The 27,116-nt window shown below is 43.8% G+C and overlaps 1 long non-coding RNA gene across 1 annotated transcript in view; it reads right to left on the minus strand.

Moving 5' to 3' along the window:
• Window positions 1-2,343: 2,343 nt before the first annotated feature.
• LOC139762034 (uncharacterized) overlaps window positions 2,344-27,116 on the minus strand; it is a 55,941-nt gene continuing 31,168 nt past the window's right edge. Inside the window, exon 3 of the long non-coding RNA XR_011715664.1 lies at window positions 2,344-2,431. This is a non-coding gene — a long non-coding RNA (uncharacterized lncRNA). The remainder of the gene's footprint in view (window positions 2,432-27,116) is intronic.

Raw genomic sequence — 27,116 nt, forward strand, 5'->3', positions numbered from 1 at the left:
CTCCTTTGCAATAATAAGTTCTTCGACAAGATTGTATTTTGATACTACAACCTCGCCAAGGGTATCTCTTCACTCACGGCGATACGTAAAAGCTGAAAGAAAATATCTACATAAAAAATCTACAAAAAAAAATCTTACTGATTTCTATAAACCACAAATTTGCAAAAAACACAACTTCATTTTGGAACCCACGACCGTAAGACATATTTCTCCGCGGGAGCAGATTACAGCGTTCACACACACGGCTGTTACAATCAGAGTCCCTTAAATAATGGAATATATTCCGGCGCGTTTCCTCCGTGTGAAGGGTTAATTGGATCTGGACGCTGTGCACTGACACCGGGAGATATATGTCTTTAATGAGGGGAAGGGAGGGAGGGAGGGAGGGGGGGGGGCTATTTTCACCCAGTGCTGCGGTACAAACAAGGGCAGAATGGTGGGGATGAGAGAGAGAGAGAGAGAGAGAGAGAGAGAGAGAGAGAGAGAGAGAGAGAGAGAGAGAGAGAGAGAGAGAGAGGGGGGAGAAGGGTTACACATAACGATTCCTATAATCCCTCCATCCCACTGATGGGCAAATTCTAACAAACACCGAAGGATGTGACACTCGGACTTCACATGGTTGAAACACACAGCCATCAGAGCAGTGAGGCACAGTGAGCACGTTCAGTCGTTGTCTTGAGTAACACCAACACGACGCTATGACCCTAGTACGGCGCAACGGTTCACGTTTCAAGCAGTTATAGATTCACCCACAAGCAGATGAGTCTAGTTAAAGATACATCCACCAGCAGATAGATAGGTCATTCAGGCAAAGCTACACCCAGCGACATACTGGAAATATTCTTATCTTAACTAGTCGTAAGCCTCAGCTCCAACTGGCGATCAAGCGAACGCCAACAATTTCCAAAATTACATAATCACCAAGAAATTGGCTTTGATTACGATAAACACCCCAATGTCTTACTAACCTGTCGCTTTTATAGATGACTAATTTTGGGTATTCTCACTGTCCGTCCCTCCAACGGGGTAACTTCGTCATAGACCTTTAGGTCTAATGTACACAACTCACGCTACAACAGTCACTTTTACAACCATTACAACAACCTTACTACCACAACCAACCTCAGCCAGGAGCAACCACAACTATATCATCTAGAGTTGTGTCCTCTCACCACCTCCTGCGGCAACCACACACACACACACCCTCGACCACCTGATTCTCTCTGTCCCGCTCTAGAGAGGTGAGGAGAGGCAGTGGCGCCAGGCTGGATGACCGAAAAATTTAATAATTTCGTCAAACGTTGAAGGTATAAATACAGGAAACCTAAATCAAGGGGTACATAATATACGGGACCAGGAAAACTAAATATAAGATTACAGATATATTACAGAAAGGAAATCATAATCAGTAGGGAAGTATATGACAACAGAATTTCTCACAAAGTGAAGAAATCTTCAAAGAATTATAAATATATGTAAGAAGAAAACAAAAACATAATCAAACTTACCATAGTCCCATTGGCTGATGAAAACGGCAACCAAAATGAATAACTGACAAAAATATGGTATCCTTGCCAACCAAAGTTTTCCATTCATTGTTTACAATAAATAGATTCTCTAAGTATAACACGTGCACAAAAATACATTTCGAGGGGAGAAAAAAAAGAGAAAACTTACACACATATTGTTCAAAGTTATGACGTACATGTCTAGAATACTTACATACGAGGAGGTCACTGGCTTCTGATCTTGTGAAGTCTATAGCGATGTATGTACCTACGTATGTACCAGTAGGAAGATGTTAGTGAAAGAGAGAGGAGGAGGAGGAGGAGGAAAAGTTAGAGGAATGGTATATCCAGACACGCAAAAAAGACAGGTAATATAGAGCTATAAAGAAGACATAAAAGGTACAGGAGTCAAGCTATACTTAAAAGATACAGTATAGATGGTATAGGGGAAAGTTACTGACACAGTTGAGGACATAACTGAAGAGCTGAATAGGAAGCCTGAGAATGTTTTTACCCTCGAACACCCAGAGGTACCACACTGCCAGCCAGGAAAGGAGGAAAACTTTAGATAGCGAAGAAATAAATCCAAGGGAAGTGAGGAGCCTCATGAATGAGGCTTTACTGACACAGAGCATGTGGTCCATACTACATCTCACCATCCGTACTCAGTGTCCATAGCAATCTTCTCAGTAGCTGTGTCGATGGTAAATAAATACGATGACCATCGGAAAATTGGATAATTTCTCAGGAACAGATAAAGATAAGAAGGAAGGAAGGAGCCATAAGAACAAAGGTCCTTCCCCTACACATGTATAAACAGGAAGTAACATCTTACCTTGGCCAAGCTGCTCCCATGTACATTTACTTGTCTCTACTTATCTTAGAGGATCGGGAGCCCAGCATGACAGGTATTCTGTGTAACACTGGAAGAAAAAAGAAAAGGAAAACATCAGTTGATCACTAATGAAACAGAACATCAACAACTCAGGAAAAGTATTCCTAATCTTTGCATATTTTTTCCCTCCTTCTGTACAGAGAGGATAAGTCAGTGTGTGGAGGGAGTCACGAGAGACACGATGTTGTTCTGGGGAGATGGAGGGAACATGAGGGAGATGGGAAGGGAAAGGAAGGGAAGGCGAAGGGAGGGAGGGACTAGTTTATAGAAAATAATCACTGGCATTGTTTTGGCTACAATTAATGTTGGAGAGCGGGTAGCGGCGGGCCGGCCATATATCGCAGGCAACAGATACCCAGTGTCACAGACGCACAATGAGCCGGCCGGGACCTGTTGTGCAGAAACAAAAGAATCTCTGGCCGGGAGACCTGGACCACCTACACAGACCATAGCACGGCCAGAGGAGCTCCTAATTATCAACTGTTATTTAATCGTCTGTAGTCGCGATTAAGCGTGTGCACAACAGTGATATTCAGTGGCAATTACACGCTGATTTAAATACAATTGGGTTGTTTGTGCGTCACTCGCCATTGTCCCAGGGATTCAAGTATTCCTGAATGCTCGTGAGCTAATCGCTGCAGATTTGAGTGTATGCAGATAATAAGTGGTATATTACAGGTCCGACCACTTGGCTCCGTCTCCTCCGGGCTCTCAAACACTCGTAACTTGTTCGATATAAAGGCCTTCTGGGGGAGGCGTGTGGCAGTGTCTTCATACAAGTCAGTGCTTTTGGTAAGTGCCATTGTCCTCCCGCTGCTGGGTTGGGGTGTAGTTCTACCAGAACTTTAATTTGACAGGGTTAAAAAGAGAGGAAAATCTTCCTACATCCCTTTAGAAGAAACGCGTACCTTAAGCCTCTGTTCCTTTGTTTCCTATAGTATATCATGGAAGGATTCTAGTCCATTGTCCACCGTGCGGGTTCTTAATTCAGTGTATATCATCTGAGATTCTTCATTAACTGTGTATTGTAAGAGGTCTTTAATGCAGTGTATGTTGTTTGATACGCCTCCTTTACTGTGTATCGTATGAGGTACTTAAACCAACGTATATCTTGTAATGTTATTGATCAAGTTAATATAAGAACAATAATCGTTCGTCCTTTTGCATATCACAAGAAGTTATAAAAGTCCAGTGTTTGTAGCAAGAACCTTGGAAGTTATTCAATATGGACGTGGAAAGTCTTGGGCGTTTCAGGCTATGAAAACGCTTAACCCGCTGAGCAAGACGGTTCGATCTTTGGGTGTAGCAGTACGAATTAGGAGTATGATAGTATGGCCTTTGACCAAGTAAGGTTAGTCACTTTGGTGAAAGGTCATGCCATCACACCCAAGGGTACAAGCGACGAACGGCTGCCATGTATGGTGTACTGAAACCAGAGTTTACTATCCACGGCCAAACCCCACAGACAATTTACTTCTCATACGCTCACATCCCTCCTTCCACATAACACACACTTCCCCTGCACGTTTAAGTACTACCTCCCTAAATACCTTCAACTCCCTGTCTACTCCCCTTATTTCATTTACTTTCACACTACGTCATTCTTCCCTAAATCTTTCTTGATAATATTTTTCCACAAAGGCTTCTGTTCCGTGCTCATTTCATCATTGCTTTCCCACGTATACCACTGCCTCTTTCTCCGTTGTCTACGCATTTTCACACTCGCCTTTGCTATGAAATGATCAGACATTCTACCTGCTGCCCCTCTCACCACGTTCACATCCAAGAACTTCTCCTTTGTACGCCTGTCAATTAGCACATTATCCAGTAATGCCCGCTGACCCTCAAGCTCACTCACCAACGTAAACTTATGTGTGCATATTTTTTTCAACCAGTTAATGCTAATCACCAATCCTTTTTCAGGTTGCAATTCGACAAGCTGTTCTCCATTTTATTTTACAACGGGTACCCCATGCTCTCCAACCAGACCCTGATCTGCCGCATCATCCACACTGGTATTCGAATCTAAACCAGGATCCAGTCCCTTACATCAAAATTGCCAAAGCACTCACCTAACAACTCCCAAAAGGCACCATCATCTTTCTTCACTCGTCTCACTATCAGGTGTATAAGTAGTAACAATAATATTACTCACTTTAGTTTCATTCTTATCTACATCAATTCTGAACTCACCACCTTGCGCTCTCACAGCTCCTCCTCCGTCAGAAATGCCACCCTCTCCTTTTTGTCTCGCCCTTACACTAACCCCAGACTTTAATCTCCGATGCTCCCGTATCACTCTACCTCCACCCACTTCAACTTATTTTCACTCACAAACACAACATCCAAGTTTTCCTCATTACTTATAGCACTTATCTTTCCCTTCTCATCCTAGGTACATCCATGCATACTCAGACATCCCGACATGAGCCTTCGAGGAGACAATCCCTCATGGTTCTTTCTCCTCTTCCAGTTTCTGGAAAGTGATAATACAAAGAGGTGAGGGTTTCCAGCCTTTCTACCTCTGGCCCGGTTGGTCGCTTCCGACGACACACACAAGATACGTGAGTAATCTACTTGCTCTACTACCCCGAAGAAGAGTAATGATAACAAAGATAAAGACAATATCCAACCAGGATATCTGCTTGATATCATCGTAGATAAGAGTGTTCTCGCACTATCTTATCATTTTCTCATCTTTATGATACCAATACATCCTTGGAATTCAAATCAATTTTGCAAAGATAAGCACTACAATATATGAATGATAAAGAAAATATGATATTTGGTCATAAAGTAATGAACTGAAGATAAATGATCAATAGATGATTTCCATTTTCTTTACCTGCCGTCGACCAGGTCTAATTATCAATAACCAGTTGCCCTGTTGAACCACTTGATTTTGTTATCAGTTCTACTTTTTGCTTGCACATGCACTATATATATATATATATATATATATATATATATATATATATATATATATATATATATATATATATATATATATATTATCCCTGGGGATAGGGGAGAAAGAATACTTCCCACGTATTCCCTGCGTGTCGTAGAAGGCGACTAAAAGGGAAGGGAGCGGGGGGCTGGAAATCCTCCCCTCTCGTTTTTTTTTTTTTTTTTTTTTTTTCCCAAAAGAAGGAACAGAGAAGGGGGCCAGGTGAGGGTATTCCCTCAAAGGCCCAGTCCTCTGTTCTTAACGCTACCTCGCTATCGCGGGAAATGGCGAATAGTATGAAAAAAAAAAAAAAATATATATATATATATATATGAAACCCCAAGAAATCTATACCAAAGTCCTGTATCTTCAGGGCTGCTTTACAATAAGCAGCAGGTAAGTGAAGAACTGCAATGATTTTTGCTTACGAAGAGTTAATTTCTAAGACAGGTGAAGTAGGTACAACACGTAGTACATCATCATCGTAGCGTCAGGTTGTGCGAGGCTGCCACATGATGCGGGGGTGTCGAGACCCTCCTGTGGTATCATTGGGTGATGTTCTGATGTTTACTTGCGATTAAACCCTTCAGGAAAGCCGATTCGACCCTCGAGTGCGACGGTAAAACCTTTAGTTACGAGGGTCTTGCCTTGACGTAACGTGTTCTCAAGCATCAGGTCAAAGGCTCAGGTCACCATACCCCAGAAGTCCTCCCGTCCTGCTCAAGAAATATTACTGTCGTGTCAAGATCCTCATATCGTCGTGCTCGACGGATCAAGTTACACCACCTCGTAAATCAATTCTTTACCAAATGAAAGTGTCAAGAAAACGGCGTTTGGGAAGTCACACACATCAATAGCCACTCAAGCGGAGACCAGCTCCAAAAGCACGACTTTTTTTGTAATATGGTTACAGCTCAAGCTTCCTACCAATATGAAAGCTAATTGTTGCGGCTGGCGCATCGTCCATCAAAGCGGCTAATGTTAAAGTGTGGTCAGAAGACCCATAAAACTGCCAGTCTCGGGCAAGCTCAGCCAAGATCTTATTTACCCAAAGACGTCCCCATTACCCGCACAGAAGCCGGCCGCCTTGTTCAGCTTCCAATAAATGCAAATTATTCCAGGTTTCCTAAATTAACAGCGGGCATTTGGCGGCGGAGAAATCACTAAAAACTGGAATTTTTTGCACCATATATCGTCGAGACCGGGCGTTTTATGTGTGGTAAATTATACGTTGCCTTATCAACCCTGTGTACGCATGCGCCCACGGACAGTTTACACGCTACAATTTTGGCTGTAAATGCCAAGAAAACTCTGTTGGACTCGATAGCGAGGTAGTCTCTCTTGACATGGAGCTCTTTATCCCATTGCACACCGGCCGGGTTAAGCTGAAGACACACTGATCCAGGTTCTGGTTCATCTGTGGGTCAGAGCGATGCACATTCGGGGTTGCTTCTGTCGCAACGGTTTATTGCACGACTGAAGACCATATAAGCGTTTCTGTCGAAGCACCGGTTATGGGCGTCAACTGGAGAAGGAAGTGGGTTATGACAATGATGATGATTATGATTGACAATAATGATTATGACAATGTTAACGCTTAAAGTATACGCTATATAATTTCAGTTAGAGACATCAACCTTACAAGGAAATTATGATATGATTGCTACTTCCGAATCTTGGTTAGATATCAACAATGAAGAGTTTATTAGTGATATGGGAAACAAAGTGGACGGTGGTGTCTTGCTCTTCGTAAAAGCTCATTTTGATCCTGCAGTGAATTATGATGTTGCGGTAGGGAATGTTGACTTCATTTTACAACATTAAAGATACCCTAGCAAGTAAAAGGCAGCAAGACTAGTTTATAGTCCTCCGCACAGACACAAGAGGCAGACGAAAATTTTTTTTTTCAACCAATCAAGAGAAATTTGTAATGAACAAGATTTTACCACTGTTGGAGATTTTAACATTACCGGAATCTAAGTTGAATGAATCCCTTTCCAGCACCTGTGATCGCGGAGTATCCCTAAATTGGCATGATAGTGACCTGATCCTATTAGTCGAGAATCTATCAGATATAGTTCTAACTTCAATGAGGAGATCTCGTTCATAATGCTCAAGTTGGAGAAACGTTTGGTATAAATGATCAACGACGAATTACTTTTGAGGTCATTTTCAACACTGCATGTAACGTTGGTCAACGAGACAGTCGACTGCTGGAAGACCTAGTGATGGTGCTGACGATTTTCCCGCAGCTCAGTTTGTCGTCTTGAATGACACGAAGAATGAGCAGCTAAAGGCAAGGACGCGGTGGGGGGAACTTGGGCCTAGTGAGGCTGTCGGTGGGGGTGGGACAGGGTGTCGGAGGCAAGGTTGATATATGCGACTACAGCCTTAGTTTGGTAGATGATGACGTGGTTGGCGTTGGTTCAGTTCTGAAGGCTCTAGAGAGCGTTTCAGATGGCGATGAAGTCGGGAGAGCTGTTAGCCAACGCTGATATCAGTGTAAGTCATGAACGTAGTTTCAGTTTCAGAAACTTGTAGATGACACCCTCAGAAGCATATCTCTTGACGAAGCTCACTGAGGAAGTGTCTAAGCAACAGAGTGAGGCTTTGCTACGGTCTAAAATTTGTCGTTTTTTCATGGTTATGTTTCCAACTGACGAGGTCGTTAAGATCTGAAGTGAACGTAGGTGAGAATCGCAGAGATCATGCGTTGCGTTTCTGTTGTTTGTTATAAAATCAAGACAGTTGAAGAACGCGATGGGTGAGCGAGAAGAGCTTCCAATTAGCAAAGCACAGAGGCCTCGTCTATGGAACTCGCAGCGTCTGTATAGACACAGAACTCTCTCACAGACAGAGTAGGCTGGGATCGAGGAGTGGTAACTGGTCGTAACTCACTGGAGAGACTGTGGTCTTCTTAAATTCAGAGGTGTGTGTGTGTGTGTGTGTGTGTGTGTGTGTGTGTGTGTGTGTGTGTGTGTGTGTGTGTGTGTGTGTCTGTGTGTAACCTGATGAACCATCAGCGCCAACCTCCCAGTCGTGATCCACAATTCCTGGGGAGCAATAGATACGTGCCTGCGTCTGAGAGAGCGCCGGTAGAGATTAATAGTAGCCATTTGTTTCCAGGTTCATATTTTATTCTCCCATTTTCATTTGGAAGCGCCACCATTAGTTGCCTGGCTTAGCTGTACCTTCCAGACGTGGAAGATGGTCAACGCCCTCCTGAGATATAGTCACACGAACGCCTCGCGGACATTAGCAGACTGCAGTGTTATGTGGACCTCGAGAAAATAATTCTTGGAAATACTTGAACCTTCTTGTAAAGATACTGGCAGCAGAACCACCACCACAGTGATTTAAAGAACAATATGTAGATATTCCTATGATTTTGAATAAGAATAATATTCGAACTCGTCGATGATCGTGATAATATACCAGCTTATAAAAGAAAATCATTAATCTATAATATTAGAACGATGTTAAGGTTATTGTGAATCTGTAATACAACGTGAACTGGATCAGGACCAGCCGGCACACACGATCTTGCTCGGGACCACATAAAACCTACACCACTGTACCTACACGAACCTCTCCACGAATGCTTCCTTCCCGGAGCACGCACGACCCTACCAACACACCCAGGTCGTTGCATCGTGGCATTCGTGAGCTGCTCACCTCCCCCATGAACATTGCCTGAAAGAAGAAGGAAAGGTTGACTATATCAGGAAGAGAAAAAAAAAGTTCCTCCGTGACCGACTTCGTTCATGACTGCTATGACTAAGGCCAAAGAAACGACATCATGTGCAAGAAATTGAACGAGTTCACCAAAACGTGAGGAAAAGTTCACATTCATGGACTATTTTCATGGCTGCTGGTTAGGTTCTCATGGATGTTTCATGACTCCGTCATTAACCAGTGACATGAGATTAATATCATCCCCAAACTTAGCTCTCAGTGGTACATGTCTGTGTACGTGTGTAGGTACCAACGTCTGCCTCTTATGGACGTGCCTATGTAAACATGATCACGTCTATGGACATATGTGCGACGGACGAACCCAAGACCTAGACCCATTTACGTGCCTCCCTGCGGGTGAGGGTCAGATTTCGCCCCATCTCATGCCACTGGAAGACGTAACTTTAAAAAGATGCCATGAATAGCGACGGTGTGTTGTCGTGGGTGTGTTGGAGCGTGGATTTATGTGTGTAGTTGTATGTGGGAGGGTGTGAGTGGCAGGCTGTAACGGGAAGTGTGTGTGTGTGTGTGTGTGTGTGTGTGTGTGTGTGTGTGTGTGTGTGTGTGTGTGTGTGTGTGTGTGTGTGTGTGTGTGTGTGTGTGTGTGTGTGTGTGTGTGTGTGATCCCCTATTTGTACTGTTCAGGAAGGGATTCTACATTCGTGGGGGCCCCCATATCTTGTGTACGTGCGTGTATGTCTGTATGTACACATACTACAACGTGTACACGGGTGTGTACGTGGGGAGGGGAGGGGGGAGGGGGTGTACTTTGCTCCGATTGTATTCATGTTGGAGGGTAAGTGCGGAAGTGAGGGTAGCGGTGGGGGAATGTGGTTAATGTGGGTATGTGTAACTGTCTGTTCATGGAAGGAGCTGTGTGGTGAGGCTGTGTGGTGGATGTGTGTGAGTGTAACTGGGAAGAGAGGTGGGGTCTACAACAGCACGAGGTGTCCCTTTTGACAGGTGAGAGCTCGCTTGTTGTGGGGATTTAAACAGACGCTCAACGAAGCACACACACACACACACACACACACACACACCCGTCATACCATACACGGACGGGCATGACGTCCACTTGCAATACGAAAACAAGGGAGCCTACATACCAGGCGTTCATATCATCATCTTCCTCCTCCTCCTCCTCCTCTTGGCCAATCAGGTTCTTGTCTCCCAGATTAAGATATCGACTATGAACACGACCCACACCTTGTCTCTCGTGTGTAATTATATCACTCGTTCTATTATTGCCGTCTTAACACCTCCTCCAAGTGTTCTCAGCGATTGAGTCGTTGCCACAGCAACGCAATATGAACTTCAGAGATCATCTTTTTTTTTAATATATATTTTAACCTTTTCTCTAAACTGATTTAGTCTCATTCTAAATTAATCTGGTGAAGGCTGTTAAATAGCTCGTTTTGAGCAGAGGGATTTCGTTGATGTTTTCATATTCTTTCGACGACCCAACCTCACTCCTGCATTGCTGTGAGCGTAAACCACAGGAAAGTTTTACACAATTTTCCTTTTATTTTTTTTTGCCTTCTTTCAGCGAAGAATCTTCTGGGGTGATTCTGGTTCGCATTCTGTCGTACAGGTAACAGCTGGCCGGACCTGAGGCTACGCTAGACATGCCAAATGACCCACTGGCGCCACAGGCAACTGTGGACAGAACTTAACACTGGTGTACCAGGGTAAACAGTGAACAAGACCTGAGGATACGGTAAACATACTAAACGACCACTGGTACTACAGGTAACTCGCCTCCGATACCTTCCCTTGGACGTCTGCAACTGTCTCAAGAACCACAACTTACGTATCAGACAACAACACAGACAGACAGACACATGCATCCTTTTGCAACCACGGGATCATGTCCGGCGCTTACCTTGCCAGACATCTTATAACTTCCCTTTGCTATCCTCAGTGAGCATCGGTGTGCATGATAAAGATACCGATCTAATACACCGATGAACGATGTTGGATAAGACTCAACTCTTTGAGCAGAATATCAAAGTTTTTCTCATAATGTCTCAAAAACTGGATATATCCTATCCACGACAGGTGTCATAAATTCTTGATAGCATGTAAGTTGTGTACTTCAGTTACAAGGCTCTTAAGAGATCTTCCGATATCAATCGAAGATGATTCGTCAGGTATGTTCATACTGGTAAAAACTACATCATTTATCACTGTCCAAGAGCTTGGGAAAAGTTACTCTTCATGTAAATCATTTACCATTGTAAACGAGAGTAACCGTTGTAATCTTGGTTCCATATGCCAATAGTATCTTCATTTTCTTAAACAAACATTGCCATACGTCTGATCTCTGACACCTTCCTAACCAGGATGTGTGAAAATAATGTGTGACATCACAAGATCTTCCACATCGAGTGTGTGTCAGTAATAGGTAGTGGTATGAGAACCTGTGAACGAGGTGGGACACTGGGATGTTTTCCGCGTGGGATCTGTTATAAACAACTGTCTCACGCTGCCACCCTCACACCATACTTGTCTCCAATGATTTCCGAACAGTCCTAAAAACACATCAGAAACTGGAGTTCAAAGAGACGTAGAGGCTTACTTTTCCCTCCATAAACTTTGATGGAAAATATCAAAACTTTTCTAATTCTAGATATACTCTATCTGTGGGAGAGGTCTACCCCCATCAGGTGCTTGAAATCTATATAAAAAAGAGATTTAGAGGATTTAGACGAAATGTGGTTAGCTTCACAGACGTGTGCAGTATACACAGATGTATGGAGACGTGCACGAAAGGTGAAGAAGACGAGAAAGTGAAACGAATGCAACAAAGAAATACAAGAACTGCCTGTGGTGTTCGTGTGGTGTTCGTGTGTATGACTTGTCATCATTAACTTCAGAGGTGCTAATGATGGCAGAGCAAAAAGTGTCCAGAGCAATGATGATACACGTCACACCACCAACCAGTTCGTTCGTGGTTACTCATGATTTTCCACGTAGAGCATTAGTTACGAAATGATTACAGGAAGTATTTCCTTCTGTGCAGGAATTATCAAAAGAAAGGCATTGCACCTCATTAATATATTACATGGAAGTGATAGCGAAAACCTTATTAATTCTTGAATAGATAACAGTACAAAATAAAAACCTTCGAAATTTTGACCATATTCAACCATCAAATGGGAATTTAAACTACACACACACATACACACACACACACACACACACACACACATATATATATATATATATATATATATATATATATATATATATATATATATATATATATATATTCACATTTGTAAATTCTTAATAGTATTAATGTTAATTGGTGAAAATTGTTCTCGTGTTCATGTGGAGATAAAAATGATAAGACATGAGGTACGTCATCCACCTTCCCACGTTCACATAAAAAACTCGTCTAATACGTTTTCAGAGGAATGAGGATAAACTCGTTAACACAACATCAAGCGGCTGAGTTCATTTTCTGTACGTCAGCCGCCAGCCAGCGACACACTGGGCAAATGTAAAATCTTAATATATACATATATATATATATATATATATATATATATATATATATATATATATATATATATATATATATATATATATAACCTTTATGACTATTTTCCGAGCCATTCCACAGGTCTAGGAGATTATCTAGAAGTGATCAAGAGACAATCATTTCACTCATCGTTCACTGTGGCACTCATATGAACGTGTGCCACACAGTGGGAGGGCCAACCCATCTCCTGTTAAACACTGTGGAGTCTACATCAACATGGGCAGGACCCGCCTCCAGGCTGATCATTGTGGCACTCATGTGAAGATGCCAGACTTAACCTCCGGCCTAAACATCATGGCACGTACATGACGGTGCCACACAACAGGCAGGCCTGCCAGCTTCCAACATAAACACTGTGCTGCTTGAATCCTTCCCTTACTCGAAGGTCTTCTCATATCCAGCCCTCTGCCGTCTCATCCTGTTTGTGATTCAGTATAGTTTTGATCTATCCTATTTACCATATTCGTTATTTCTCGCTTCCCTTTTTCCTTCATTCGTTGTCCTCAGTTTATCCTCCTGTATTCATTCCTCCACCTGCATCCAATCTGACATCATGATGTTCGTGTGTCATTACTCCTTCCTTTTGTGTCCCTTCCGTCGTTTACCACTATAATTTCCTCTGATATCCCCTCACTTGCGTCCTCCCAGCTCCCGCATCTCATACATCGACGTACGTGTCATGTCTGAATACATCTATATGTGCGATAGATCTACATCTACATATCATGTCGGACATAACTCATCTACACATATGTACGGTAGACCTACCTCTACGCACACTGCCTTTCCTACGTACCTACACATCTGACCGAACTCAAGGAAAAGAAGTAGAGACAAAAGCGAAACTATGTGCGACGGACGTGAAGAAAACGAAACACGAAACTTTTCTACGGAATTATATTAATGGAATCGCTGCCCCTGATTTGTAATTACAGCCTTCATCACCGACCAAAAGGAACCGAATATCAAATTAGGGAAGTCATTCACCTCTGCCAACACAAAAGTCTTATTACTGTTATACTAAGGACGGCAATTAGAGCATTATTAATACACCTGCAGTAATTTGTATAATTACATGCCATCTGCAGCCACACAGACAGACAGACTGACTGACCATCTGACCAACACACACACACACACACACACACACACACACACACACACACACACACACACACAAACACACACAAGCACACAACACATACGTATACACGCACATTCTCTACTCTCTCTCTCTCTCTCTCTCTCTCTCTCTCTCTCTCTCTCTCTCTCTCTCTCTCTCTCTCTATCTCTCTCTCTCTCTATCTCACTAAGCACAAGTCAGCATGAGCCCACCCACGATCGGGCATCGCATGGGTTCGAATCCTGGGCACGGCTGTCGGTAGATGGGTACATGACGAGAGAGAGAGAGAGAGAGAGAGAGAGAGAGAGAGAGAGAGAGAGAGAGAGAGAGAGAGAGAGAGAGAGAGAGAGAGAGAGTGTGTGTGCGTGTACAAAAGAGTAAAAGACATGGTACATATATTCAAAGTTAATAGGCGAGGCAACAAGAGTGTAAACCTCTCTTCCCTTAACGCATAAATACTAATCATAGATGAATGACGGTAACACACACACACAGACACACAGACACACACACACACACACACACACACAGACACACACACACACACACACACACACACACACACACACACACACACACAAACATAAACGAAACCTTTTTTAGAGCAGATGATAATTTCACAGAGGAGATAAAAAAAGATTAAGCCATAAAAACAAAATTGTTTCACCGCGTCTAATGGCAAAATTTACGATAGTGCGAGTTTAATTTTATCCCCCTTAATGACCTTTTTATAATACTAATCATGAGTTAATTAACGCCATTCTAGATGTCCGTCTAGAACCCCATATCCTCTCCGTCTAGATCACTAGATCCTTTCCGTCTAGAAACCTAAATGGACTACCTTGAGGTGAGATGCTTGCTACTGCTCTCACTTAACGTTCATTAATGATGTCGCCTTATCGAAAATCTAGTTCGAAGATCTAGTTTCCCTTAACGGGGTCTAGATGGAGGAGACTCATTCCGTTAAGCCAGGGATCTGACATGGAGACCGGAATACGGTTTAACGCGATTCGGATCCAAAGGTTTACTTCGCTTTATCCAGGAAAGAGATCGAGCACAGAAGAGAGATTCGTCTTAAAAGGGTATCGAATCTTGCATATGGTTACTATAATAATCTAACTTAACCATAAACATAATATCTTTATCGCACACCGAGACGATATAAACAACACAGCTTTCACACAGGTATGAGGTACATATAAGGACCTAACCTTTTATGTTAGTGGATTCCTATCATATGACATGTGAATTTTTGCGTCTTCCTCTCTATTCTGACGCAGAGTCACTCATTACAATACCAGGTGTAGGTATGGGCTGCAGGCAAGACCTGCAGTATGACAAATTTTACGTAGAAGGTCTGGGAAAATTAATGTCGGATGCATTAGGTTCACTTAATGTGCTACCTCGAGCACGGCAGCTGTTGTCATCTTACTGGGTCTCGGGTCTCGTGGGTATCATCACCAGGGTCTCGTGTAGCGGGTCGTGGTACTCGGATTGCGCCATGATGGTCCGTGATGAGGACCAGAGGTAGCGTGACTAGGCCAGGTCCTTGTCGGACCGGGTAACATGACGACCTGGAGAGGGACGAGGTCTGAGGGGCGGTGGCGAGATGGGAGGAGAGAAAAGGTGGGGAGCAAAGTGTGGTGGAGGCCCTGTGAGGTGGGAGATATATTGGAGGTGATGAAGGAAAGGTGTGCTGAGGGTTAGGGGGCGGGTGAGGAGAGGTCTTCATTGACTAACAGAAATTTGGATGTTGTAGAGGGCGGGTGTGAGACACGGAGAGGTTAAGTGACAGGTCTGGGGTGAGGGGGGAAATTGAGATGGGTGAGGAAAGGGTGAGGGAAGCCAAGAAGACGTGGGGGAACCTCACAGAAGCAGCGAGGGAGGGAGGGAGGGAGTTAAGGGTACCTAAGGCATTAGAGGGAAGCAACTCGAACGGAGGGGGCGAAGAGGTTGTGGCGCGGGGAGACAAGATGAGGGAAAGGGTTGGAGACCAAGAGATTAGGCAGGAGGAATACTAAACAGGCTGATCTACAGACTTTAGATCCTTGTTTTCTGTTCCTCTGTCACAAGGAAGTTCAGAGATGTGATGAAACGAACCTCGGCTTCCGTAAAAGCAAACCTGCCCTATAGATAATCCGCGGAGAAGCCCGGAGCATTGTTTTGACAGATCTATAATCGATCAAAGCGCCTGCAATCACCCCTCTGCCCACCCTTCTCCCTCCCGTCCCTGCTAACTAAAAGCGAACATCCAATACCGGCTTAAGAGGCGAATATTTTGGCGCAGGAGTGTGCGGGTGCCATGTTTACATTACGTATGCCCGTGTATTTTCCTTGGCGGTGGTGTTCTTGCATACTATCTTCTACAAGTAATCAGTGGGCAGCCTCACACACCACGGCTCTGAGGAGAAGCCGCACCTTCTTTCCCTAGTGACGGTGGTCGAGTCCATTACCAGCCATCACTCGAGGCTGAGAGGGATCAGCTGATCGCTTCAACAACAATCTTGGCGCGTGTGGGGAGGTGCCAGCTGGCCACATCCGGGCACTCCTGCTTGGCGCTAAAAATTCCTCTCCAAATTTGCAGAATTAATGGAAAAGACTGCTCGACACTGACTGATGCTTTATTTAGAGTGTGAACAATACCCCTGCGCTTAATGTGCAAAAACGAGAGCCTCCGTCTGTTTAGGCAACGTTTTTTTATGATGTGGGAAGTCATTTACGGGATGTGGACTCACAGAGATTTTGCGCAATTTTGAATTTGCCCTGTCACTTTTTACCCGAGTCATTAGGGGGATGAAAGGTGGTTGCCGAGATAAGGGACGAGCAAGGCTGGCCACTTTAGACTCGCCTCTAAACACTTGTGTCGGGAAAACAGTTAATGGTTTATAGACAGTGTCATGCAAGAAATCACCTTGCTTTAATGGCTCGGTTTTATAACGTCACCTTCCGCCTAATTTAAGCTGGGTGATGTGTTTACAAAATATGCTCGAGTTTGATTTCTTGATAATAATGGATCTCTTGACACATCTTCCGGCGCGAGGGAAATACACACCTGATGAAAACTAGGGAGATTTACGACCGGGGAATTTAGTGGAAACAGAATATTCACAATATGTATATATATATATATATATATATATATATATATATATATATATATATATATATATATATAGATGTGTGTGTGTGTGTGTGTGTGTGTGTGTGTGTGTGTGTGTTAGTGCGTGTGTATGCATAAAACTGTAAACATGAGAACATACATTTTACATATATATGTTACACCTTTGCGTGTGAGGATCAAATTATTTCCATCCTTTAGACCCGGTCACCATTATTGCTCTTCAATAAATCAGCAATGCCTAAGTATGGCACTTATCTCCCCGCTACAGACCAAGGTCCAGACAGACCAACACTCACTCCGAACCATCACACGCCATAAGGATGTTGCGCCCATGTAATAATGTTCCAAAAATCACCGTACTTTGCAGTCGCCTCTTGGACCACATTTTTACTCCTTCTCCCTGTTTAGTTTCGCTGGCTGTGCCTGCGGCGACTCCGGCAGGCATGCAGCAAAACCACAAACAAGCAGCTCCTGATGAGTAACAGCCAGGCCCGCCGTTCAGCCTATCGGTCTATGACCTTACGGAGGCTACAATTTAAGCCAGTCTGGTCAAGGGAGTGCCGTATTTTCGTAAATTACCAGTCCTTATCGCCGACGATCTCAAACTCATATCTTTTGATTCTTCTTTTTTTTTCATATCTTTTTATACAACCGTCTCCTGTCACCAGGTTCGAGAGAGTGGCGCAGCCTTGACGCTCAAGTGGCCGCAGCGAGGTGGATCTTCCTCCTCCGCCTCCGCCTCCGCTTGCTCCTTGGTGCCGAGGTCCGCCACAAGCGGCGGCGGTGGTGGACGTGTGGAAGCATAACTCATTCCGTGGTGGTCAACAGAGTGTCGCTCCCTCACCAATTAGGAGATGGTATCGCCACATCTGTGTTACCTTGGGCGAGGTTCGTTCTGCCGTGCGTTCCCACGTTTCTCCCCCCCTCCCCCTTCCTCCTCCCCCGTCCCTCGTCATCGTCAGCTCACCTCCTTCTCCCTCCCTTCCCTCCCCTCCCTCTCTCTCTCTCTCTCTCTCTCTCCTGCCCTCACTCCACCTATCTAACCCCACACCACACCCGCCACAACCCATCTACCTACTTACGAACTTCCAAGGACAATCTGCTTCGCCAAGGAGCCAAAGAGTCTCTCTCTCTTTGTCTCTCCCCCGGGGGTTCGGTGCTACAGGTACCAAAGTGTGTCCAGGACCCCAACATAACCATGCCTGGTAATCGTCATCCACTGATGTTAAACGATCCACAAAAATGAAAAAAAGAAAAAAAAATGGGAAAAAAAAATGGGGCGTCTGTCCGTATTTCACCTCCATGGCAGACAGAGCCGTGGCCCTGGCCACAACACCATGCCCCTCTGGCTCTACCCCCGGGTGGCTCTCTCTCTCTCTCTCTCTCTCTCTCTCTCTCTCTCTCTCTCTCTCTCTCCAGCCTTAAGGCCGGCGTCTCAGGATGGTGGGCCGAGTCCTGGTTAGGACCTCAGGACGCCTCCTCCTCCGCCTTGATAACCTTGCCCTACAAGGTGGCAATTAAGGTCGAGAGACCGAGGAACGGTGAGGTGACACGGCAAAAGCAGTGCATCTACCACAGCTGAAATTGGCTGCGAGCCTTATCTGGTGGTGGGTCTCCCTCACACACACACACACACACACACACACACACACCACTCGTCCTTCATGAGTTGTGGCGGACACTGTGGTAAACACGGAGATTTACTTGGACGTATATAATGGCCTCATATTTCTGTTTCTTTTTTTCTCTCTCTCTCTTCCAATCCCTTGTGGTTAGGAAAAGTTATTGGATTGACTCGCACAACAGTGAGTCATATTTATCTTCCAAAACCCAGACGCGACCGTGTCCTTCGGGATGATACATATTCACCTTCTGGTCCTGCGAGGTTATTACAATATGTTGTTCGGTAATTAATCTCGGGACAAATGAGCTTAATGAATGTTTAACTACTAAGTACGTCGTGTTTTAATCACCTTATCATTTTCACAAATATTAATATAAGCACACCGATTACCTTGATTATATTCCTTTTAAGCTTATGATAAGTAAATCACAGAAATATACTGAGTTCTAAAAAATACATAAAGTCCCCCAGCCCAAGTTTTTTTCTTTTTCAAAACCATTACACACGTCACTAATAATAACTCAAGATTTCATCTCTGAAATATTCAGACGAAGAAATACTCAGAACCACCACCCTAACCCCCTCCCTTCCTCTTCTCTTCCCTCCTAAAGATAACCTTTACACGTACAACCCCTTATGATTAATAAAAAGAACCCTCGAAATATATCATTCTTTATGAAATTAAGAGAAAATGAAAAAAAAAGAAGCGTAATCCCCGCAAGCGATTATGCATATCCAATTTATTCTGTGTGGGTTGTGAGGATAGAGGTAAGAATCCGGGGTGCGGGGATCCACTGGCCAATCCTGAAGTGCCGCAGGGGATAATCGCTCTTATTTATTGAGGGGTAATGAGTCGTTATTAAGAAACACTATCAATTTTCCAGCCCGGTCACTCGTTTGCTGGAAATTGTTGCTGCAGACGATGGCGCTAAGTTAGTGGCGAATCATCGGTCCGACTTTATTGCAACTTGATGACACCAGATGAAACGACCTGGTGCGGGCATACGACCCCAGGGTGGAGGAGGAGGAGGAGGAAGCGAGGGAGGTGTGTTGAGAAGGGGATGGGGGAGGAAGGGGGAGGAATGATCCCCCTTAAGACGAGACCTTTAAAGATGTATTTATGTGAACGTGTCAATGCCAGGATCTCAATGTGTTTAGGTAAGATCACATTCTTCCCCCAGCAAGGGAAGTAACCATTAAATAATACATCATCGTATTGTTTCATTGCTCCAGTATGTACGATCATTGTATTAATTCGTTCTTCGTGTATAATCATTGTATTAATTCGTCTGGGAGAAGCTTTAGCAGTCATAAATCATGAGCGACCACCGTCATTCCTCTCATAAATGAGGGTCTTCTTGTGCCCATTATGGAGATTGGTCTCTGCTGTGAAGTTGAATAATTAGTTAAGTTGGTCATAACTCTTGGGATCTGATATCAGAACCTGTTCCGTGCAGATTGGCCTGATTCCTGGCCTTTATCAGTGATGTCCGATTCTTTATTCCACATTTGTCATACCCATCTCCTTTATCATCTTTATCTGCGCCAGCATCACCTGCATCATCTTCCTTGAGGGAGGCGGACGGGGCAACACAACCACTCTTCCACGCCATTCCCTCTCCTTCCCTCCCCACTCCCCCCGTTTATCGCTGTCATTTTCAGTTCCCTCTCATCTTATACTCGGTGTTTTGTGTTTACTCTCCAGTCTTGGTTTGCCTCTCGTGTGGTTACTCCAGAGCCTGGTCGTCTCTCTGTTTCATCATGTTCGAAACTCACTTCCCCTTAATTCTCTCTTATCCTCTTTCTACAAACATAGAACAAATACTACTGGATGTTCATAATATTCATCTGTGATATTACTCACTCACCCCGTCCCCATGACAAGGCGCAACTTGTATTTCTAGACAGAGTGGCCTCGCATTTACCTGCATTTACCTTCGCGTTCAGCATCCCATTACACAAATGACTTTGTTTACAAATGACTGTCAGGCGCACTCGGGTGGCTGTGTTTATCACAAACTTCGGCGTCTGATCGCCTCTGCGGACAGCGCCGTACCATCTACCGGGAGCACGACGGTACGACCCTGAAGCACGACCCTCGACTTAACCTTTTAAGGGTCGTGCCAACCTAAGCAAGGCTCTTGCCTTCTTCCTCGAGAGGTTAAAGGTTTCATGCTTGAATGCGCTCTGCAATTCCACACAAGTTAAACCTCTCGCTCCCTCAACACGTGTGAGGGAGACCGAGCGACCCATAATGATAAACTAGTTTCCTGCTTCACTCCAACGCCCAAACTAAACGATTTACCCCAGCCTGTCACTGACTCGGGCACATCCATTACCCTCCATGCAAAACTTCGTTGACTGCTTTTAGCAGGGTATCTTGTTTTCGTATCGTCCCTGTTAATGGCGTCTTCAGAGATACCATAACCTGTGGAGAGCCAAGCGTGACGGCTCTTTTTTTTAAGCCAATCTTCAGGTTCACAGAAAGACTTAGTCAATAAATTATGGCAAACTAGTGTGGGTACAACTATCGTCCTGTTGTAGTTACCTTTCATGATGATCCCGTTATAGTTTGGTCAAGAATTCGGCGGCTTGAAGATAAGAGACGTTTACACTTGTGATAAGTAAGTCTGGCATGTCCTCTCCTCCTCGTCATCCAACTTCGTGGACGACATATAAAGGTGAGCAGTCGCAGGCGCGCTTCAAATCCTCTCCTCTCCCTGTCACGTCTGTTGAAGTCGGTATATCCTGATGCAACGATGTGTTAGATTCCCCGGTGACCTGCTCTCTCTCTCTCTCTCTCTCTCTCTCTCTCTCTCTCTCTCTCTCTCTCTCTCTCTCTCTCTCTCTATGTATCTATCTTACTCTGTCCCTTTTCCATCGCCGCATAGGTACCTTCCAAGACGTCATCCATTGCCTTATATGTAACCCTCTCCTGATTTTGATGTTGTATCATTATTCTTTCTCTCTCTCTCATGTCTCACACTTACTGTCATCCTTGCAAACACACTTCTCTGTTCATCCTGTGCTTTCAGTTCCAGCTTTCTCATTCTTGTCTGAGACATAAACTCCATCTTATAACGTTATAATTCTATGGATTTTATTACTTCCATTCCAGCACGTATTCATATTACTCCTGAGTTTGGCATTAACCTTTTTCACCGTCTTAGAATTCACCTTCTAATTTACACCTTAACGCAGACAAAGCTCTTTTTCCCTTTCTCTTCGCAGTCTCATTTCATTTACACTTTACTTCCTCTTCAATTTTCTTCCTGATGCTTTCCATCATTCCCCACGTTTATACAGCTTCAGATCTTCAATTCCTCCACTTCTTCATGTTAAGTTCATCTCTCTTCTTCTCATAACCTCTTCATTTACTTCTTACACTGCTCGACTAACCATGATCAAGCCTCTAAATCACTATTGTCTTTTTTTGTTGTTGTTGTTCTTTCCTAACCCCGTCTTCCATGTCTCCTGTCATTACTCGGTAGGCACCAGGACCCTCTGAGCCTCGCCTCTCCTCGCCTCTCGTTCACCCATACGATGACTATACCACAAATGTATTATACTGATCTGTGGTAACCCTCACTCTGAGCATTACTTGAATTCGGTGTTCCACATTATGGTATTTCCCCGGAGTGCCATCCTCGCCTTAGTGGGCTAGCATGAAATAAACGACCATATACTCAGAGCGAGGCTTTGGGACATACAGGCTGCGGTATGGATGCATCAGGCGAGATCTCCAGGACAGAGTCCTCATTTCAAGAGACATTTACTGTGGCTGGGTCATCTCCCACCTCCGGAAGATGGTTTCTGTGTTGATCATGACATAACCTTCCCTCCTGATCTTGTGTTGACTATCAATGATAGTTATTTTGTTTATACGATCATCTCTGTATCAGTTCCCTGGCTTTCTCTCTACCTGTCTATTTCTCTATAAGTCTGTCTGTCTGACAACTAGTTTATTTCACAGAACACGATCTGCACACTGACAAGAAAGCGTCATAAAAGTATGTTCAACAATCTTCCAAATAGTGTGACGATCAAGTAAGCGTTCCCAGTCGGGCGCCGTTTCTCAAAATCATTTTTGAGAATGATGAAGAAGTGTTAATGATAGTGACACAGGCGACTGTGGCGTGACTTCAGTTCACATTACCACATACATTTCTCTTGTATGTTTATCTTTAATTTACATGATTTAAAAAGTTAACGAAGTCTAAATCTTACAGCACTAATGATATTACTTTGCTGCGAGTTCGCACTAGTAATGACCTTAATGTGTCAAGAGGTGACGGCAGTGAGGAGTTTGCTGTGTCGTAAACTTTCCCACCGAAAAAAAATACGTTTAAAGTTCACACCCTTAAGGAGCGTTTTGTCATGCAAGATATCTTTTTGTATGTGAGTGTTGGAAGTTCTTCCCACTGTAAGAATTCATCTTGCACGAAGCTTATACCACTACTGTTTGCTGTGTCGTGAGCTTACTGTCATAAGTTGTACTTCTCGGGATGATGTGGATGTGTCGTATGGTCACACAACAGAAGAATTCATATAGACATCTGCCACCACAGACGTCCCTTCCATGTTGACGTAAGGTCACACCACTTGGATGGTATGAATATTTTGAGTCTCTCAAATCCAGAGTTTGTCTATTCAGACCAGCTTCAGCTAGCTTAGTGTTCATCTACAAAGAACCATCTTACTGTTATCATATCTTTACAACACACTTTAAATGATCCGATGTATATGTTACATACCTATAGCTAGCTGTCCTTGTTTCGCTTCTGTAAACTCTTGTATGTAAAGTTTTTGATTCCCTAGGAACTTAAGTTCTGATCATTGGAACTGACGGTCGAAGCTTTAATCACAGTCGTCATAATGTGCTTCCTCTTCTCTCTTTAATTCAAGAGGTTCAAAAACCTTCCTCAAGCAGAGGAACCACAGTAGGTATTTCTATAGGTCAGAGATCGTGGGTTAGGTGGCCCCCATTGACTCTCATTCCATCGGCTGCCGAAGGTGGCGTCAGCAGTATTAGTTCTCTCACAACAACCGCTTTCCGTTTTCCCTCCCTCTACCCCAACGACAACTAACCCACCAGCTCGATCCTTATCTCCTTGACCCCACCAGGGGACTTAAATCCAGGAAGGCAGGCTTGTGAGAGCAACAGTATACAACCCTGAGTTACTGATGTGGCGCGCAGTCCACCCACATAACTTCAGGAGGGCCAGCAAGACGCCTTAAGATGGCATTTGTAGAGAACCAGAGTTATGACGCGAGCGTGAGGGAGAAGCGGTTAAGTACCGGAGTTATGTTGCCGCCACAAGAGGGACGACTTTAAGCTCCCTTTCTCGCGGCGATCTATGAATGTGTATGTTGAAATTATGGGAAGAGAAGGGCATCAAAAGCATTATGTGAGCTGCACGTAACTCAGCCTGTTAACAAAACCAGGACCACCTAGCAAGTTGCTTTGAGTGTGTGATCTGGTGTTTTGATGTTTAGCTAAAGAGCGTCGGTCCCCATGTGTGTTGGTGTTAGTTTACTTCTAAAGAAGTACTGTTGTGTAGATTCTACAGCACACACACACACACACACACACACACACACACACACACACAGACACACACAAAGCCTATACTGGACCTTGCCAAAAACTAAACAGAAGAATCTTAACACTGTTCTATGCACCTGGTCAAATGATGCGCATGAGAGTATATACGTACTTATAAGTACCTGCAATAGAGAGAGAGAGAGAGAGAGAGAGAGAGAGAGAGAGAGAGAGAGAGAGAGAGAGAGAGAGAGAGAGAGAGAGAGAGAGATGAAAATACTGTTTTTTAAAATTCTTCCAAATCAGTCAACTCTGCCTGGCTGAACGTCACGTGTGTAGAATTTATTGATTTCTTAAAAGAAAACTCACAGAGCTCATTCATCCGTCCCGCTACGTGGCGCAAACTAGAATTCTGTGCGAAGCGATAATAGACAATATATCATCATATGACGTGGAAAATAGAATCAGCATAAATTATAATACTGTTACTGACCAGAATATTTTAAGCCGATTGTGCAAGCGCATTATCATTATCATTATTATTATTATTATTACTATTATGATTATTATAGGAAAATAGTGATATAACAGACTAGAATTCTCGACAAGATTCTGAATAATCGTTACGCGATTCCAAAAAATCTTGCATCAGAAAAAATTGAAATTCTTATTATCACAGAATCACTGGATTGCTTCAGAATCTCGCTAGAGTTGTCATCGCATCTATACAATATGCAGTGCCCTCTCGACCGTAGGGTTCGATCCGCTACTAACTGTGTGGAAGCTATAGACGCTGCTGAGTAAGCCATGAAGCCCATAGTAGACAAATGATTATTCGATGACTTGTAATGGAATTCCCTCCGTCTTACATGCGGACGCGATCTCCCTGCTTTACACACGCGTGATGGGACGCGTGTGTTTTCCTTCGGTGGTATGCTGACGACCCCTCGCGTCCAGCAGCCCTGACCGAGATGGTTTCCGACATCCACTACAGGACGCATGTGTACAGAGATGTACAACTGCGATAACACATACACGGAGACGCACATCCATGATATGGACACACGTAAATGAAAAATACGGACACAGGAACGCTAATTAGAGACACACACACACACACACACACACACACACACACACACACACACACACACACACACACACACCCACGGTATCCCTGAGAATCCAAACCCATAATTACTCTCAACACGGATAAAATCCGCCGCAGATCGTTACCAGAATTATTCTCAGTAATGCTTTTTTTTTTTTTTTGCCATCGTCAGAGTCAAGTTCTCTGGCTTATCTTTAATATAAGAATGTGTGGGGTAATAAGGATGGGGGATCTTATATCACAACTACTCATTTGTTTTCAATACAAGTCGCAATTTACCTTCTGAAGCCCATATTACCCTCAGAAGAGAGCATGCAAGCAGCTTAGATTTTCGATACATTTTGGAATTGACAAGATGATGATATGTTACGGTATCTAAGTAGTCTATTATACATAAGTTTACGTTTTTCGTAGTTTTACTAAAAGAAATCAACGTGACAGAACCTAAAACAAAGGAGAGTGAAAAAGTACTGGAACGACGTGCCAGTGACGGAGTCTTCTTCTAAAAGACCCTCACTGCTACAGGCCAGGTCAGAAAGGAACGCAGATAAGAAATAATTTTCATAGTTTGTAAAACAGTTCTTCAAACTGATCATTATAATGAGCTTCCACGTCGCTCTTCCCTTGAAGATATAAGATACACAAACTGGACTCAAACATACACAGATTACATGACCTGCATAAGAGACATGTTCTGAATAACTCCCCAGAGGACAGTAAAATACATTCTATTAAATGTAAAAATTGCAAGACATTTTGAATATTTATGTTTCCAAAAATTTTGCTGAAAACGGCCTGAGAACATCAGTCTGGTTTAACAGTAACTTGTAACACAGCCGGTACTCGTCAGTGTTACTAACATAGCTTGCAACAAAGCTGGTATTCGTGAGTGTTTCTTACGCAGCTTGCAACACAAGTTTGTATTCGTCAGTGTTTCTAAATCAAGTTTATTTTTTCTTTGAAGTCAGGTTGTCAGTTCCTGACAACCCACTTCAAAGTTCAGACGAATATTTAAGCAATATTCACTTCACAGTTAATAACCTCTTCATGCAGCCGTAAGGGAAAATCCTGATATCAAAACGGTTTCTTTAAAGCACAAGCAACATTACGAATAATCAACAGCTTGAATATATCTCGTAAGACAGCTTGAAAAAATGTTCTATAACAGCTTGAGCAGAACCATGACAACAGCTTGAGCAGAGCTCCTAAATCAGCTTGAACAGAATTTCGAAAATAGCTGAACAGAAGTTATACAGAAATGAACAGAACTTTTAAAAGCAACTTTTATCAGAACTTTTAAATGAACTTGAACATAACATCTTCAACACAGTGAACAGATCTTCTCCAATAACTGGAACAGAACTTCTCAAACACCTTCAACAGAACTTCTAAAACAGCCCTCAGCAGCCAGGCAAGTAGAGACGCCTCACATACACCATGTCCTCCCTCCCCAGCCTGAGAATGCATCACGCCTGGGGTCCCGACCCATATTTCCGAGCATCTCAGCTATTTCCTAAATTACACGGTAAATCGCTAGAATCAGGGAAACCTCGGAGATTAGCATTCTGGTCTCATCTCCCCGGCAAGGCTGGAGAGGAAAGGGGTGGGAAAGGGAGGGGAGAGAGGGAGAGGTGTGTGCGGAGGAGATAGGGTGGGTGGGGTTTAAAATGGGGAGAAGATTGGGGTGTAGCCTGCAACGTGAGGAAGAAGGGACTTGCATGGTCCAGGAGATGAAAGGAGGTTTTGGGAGTTGGGGAGAGGAGATGGGATAGTGAATAGTAGGTGTGGGGAGGAAATGATGCTGGAGGGTAGGGAGAAATGAAGGAGAGGAATGAAGTGTACAAGTGGAAGAGAAGATGGGAATAGGTGCGTGACTGCGGACGGTGTGTGTGGGCCTAATGATGGTATGGGAGAGGAGCAGTGATGAGAGGGAAGACTGAGGTGCGTGAGGAACGGGAGT

Source organism: Panulirus ornatus, chromosome 42 (genome assembly GCF_036320965.1).
Source record: "Panulirus ornatus isolate Po-2019 chromosome 42, ASM3632096v1, whole genome shotgun sequence".
Classification (NCBI taxonomy): Eukaryota; Metazoa; Arthropoda; class Malacostraca; order Decapoda; family Palinuridae; genus Panulirus; species Panulirus ornatus.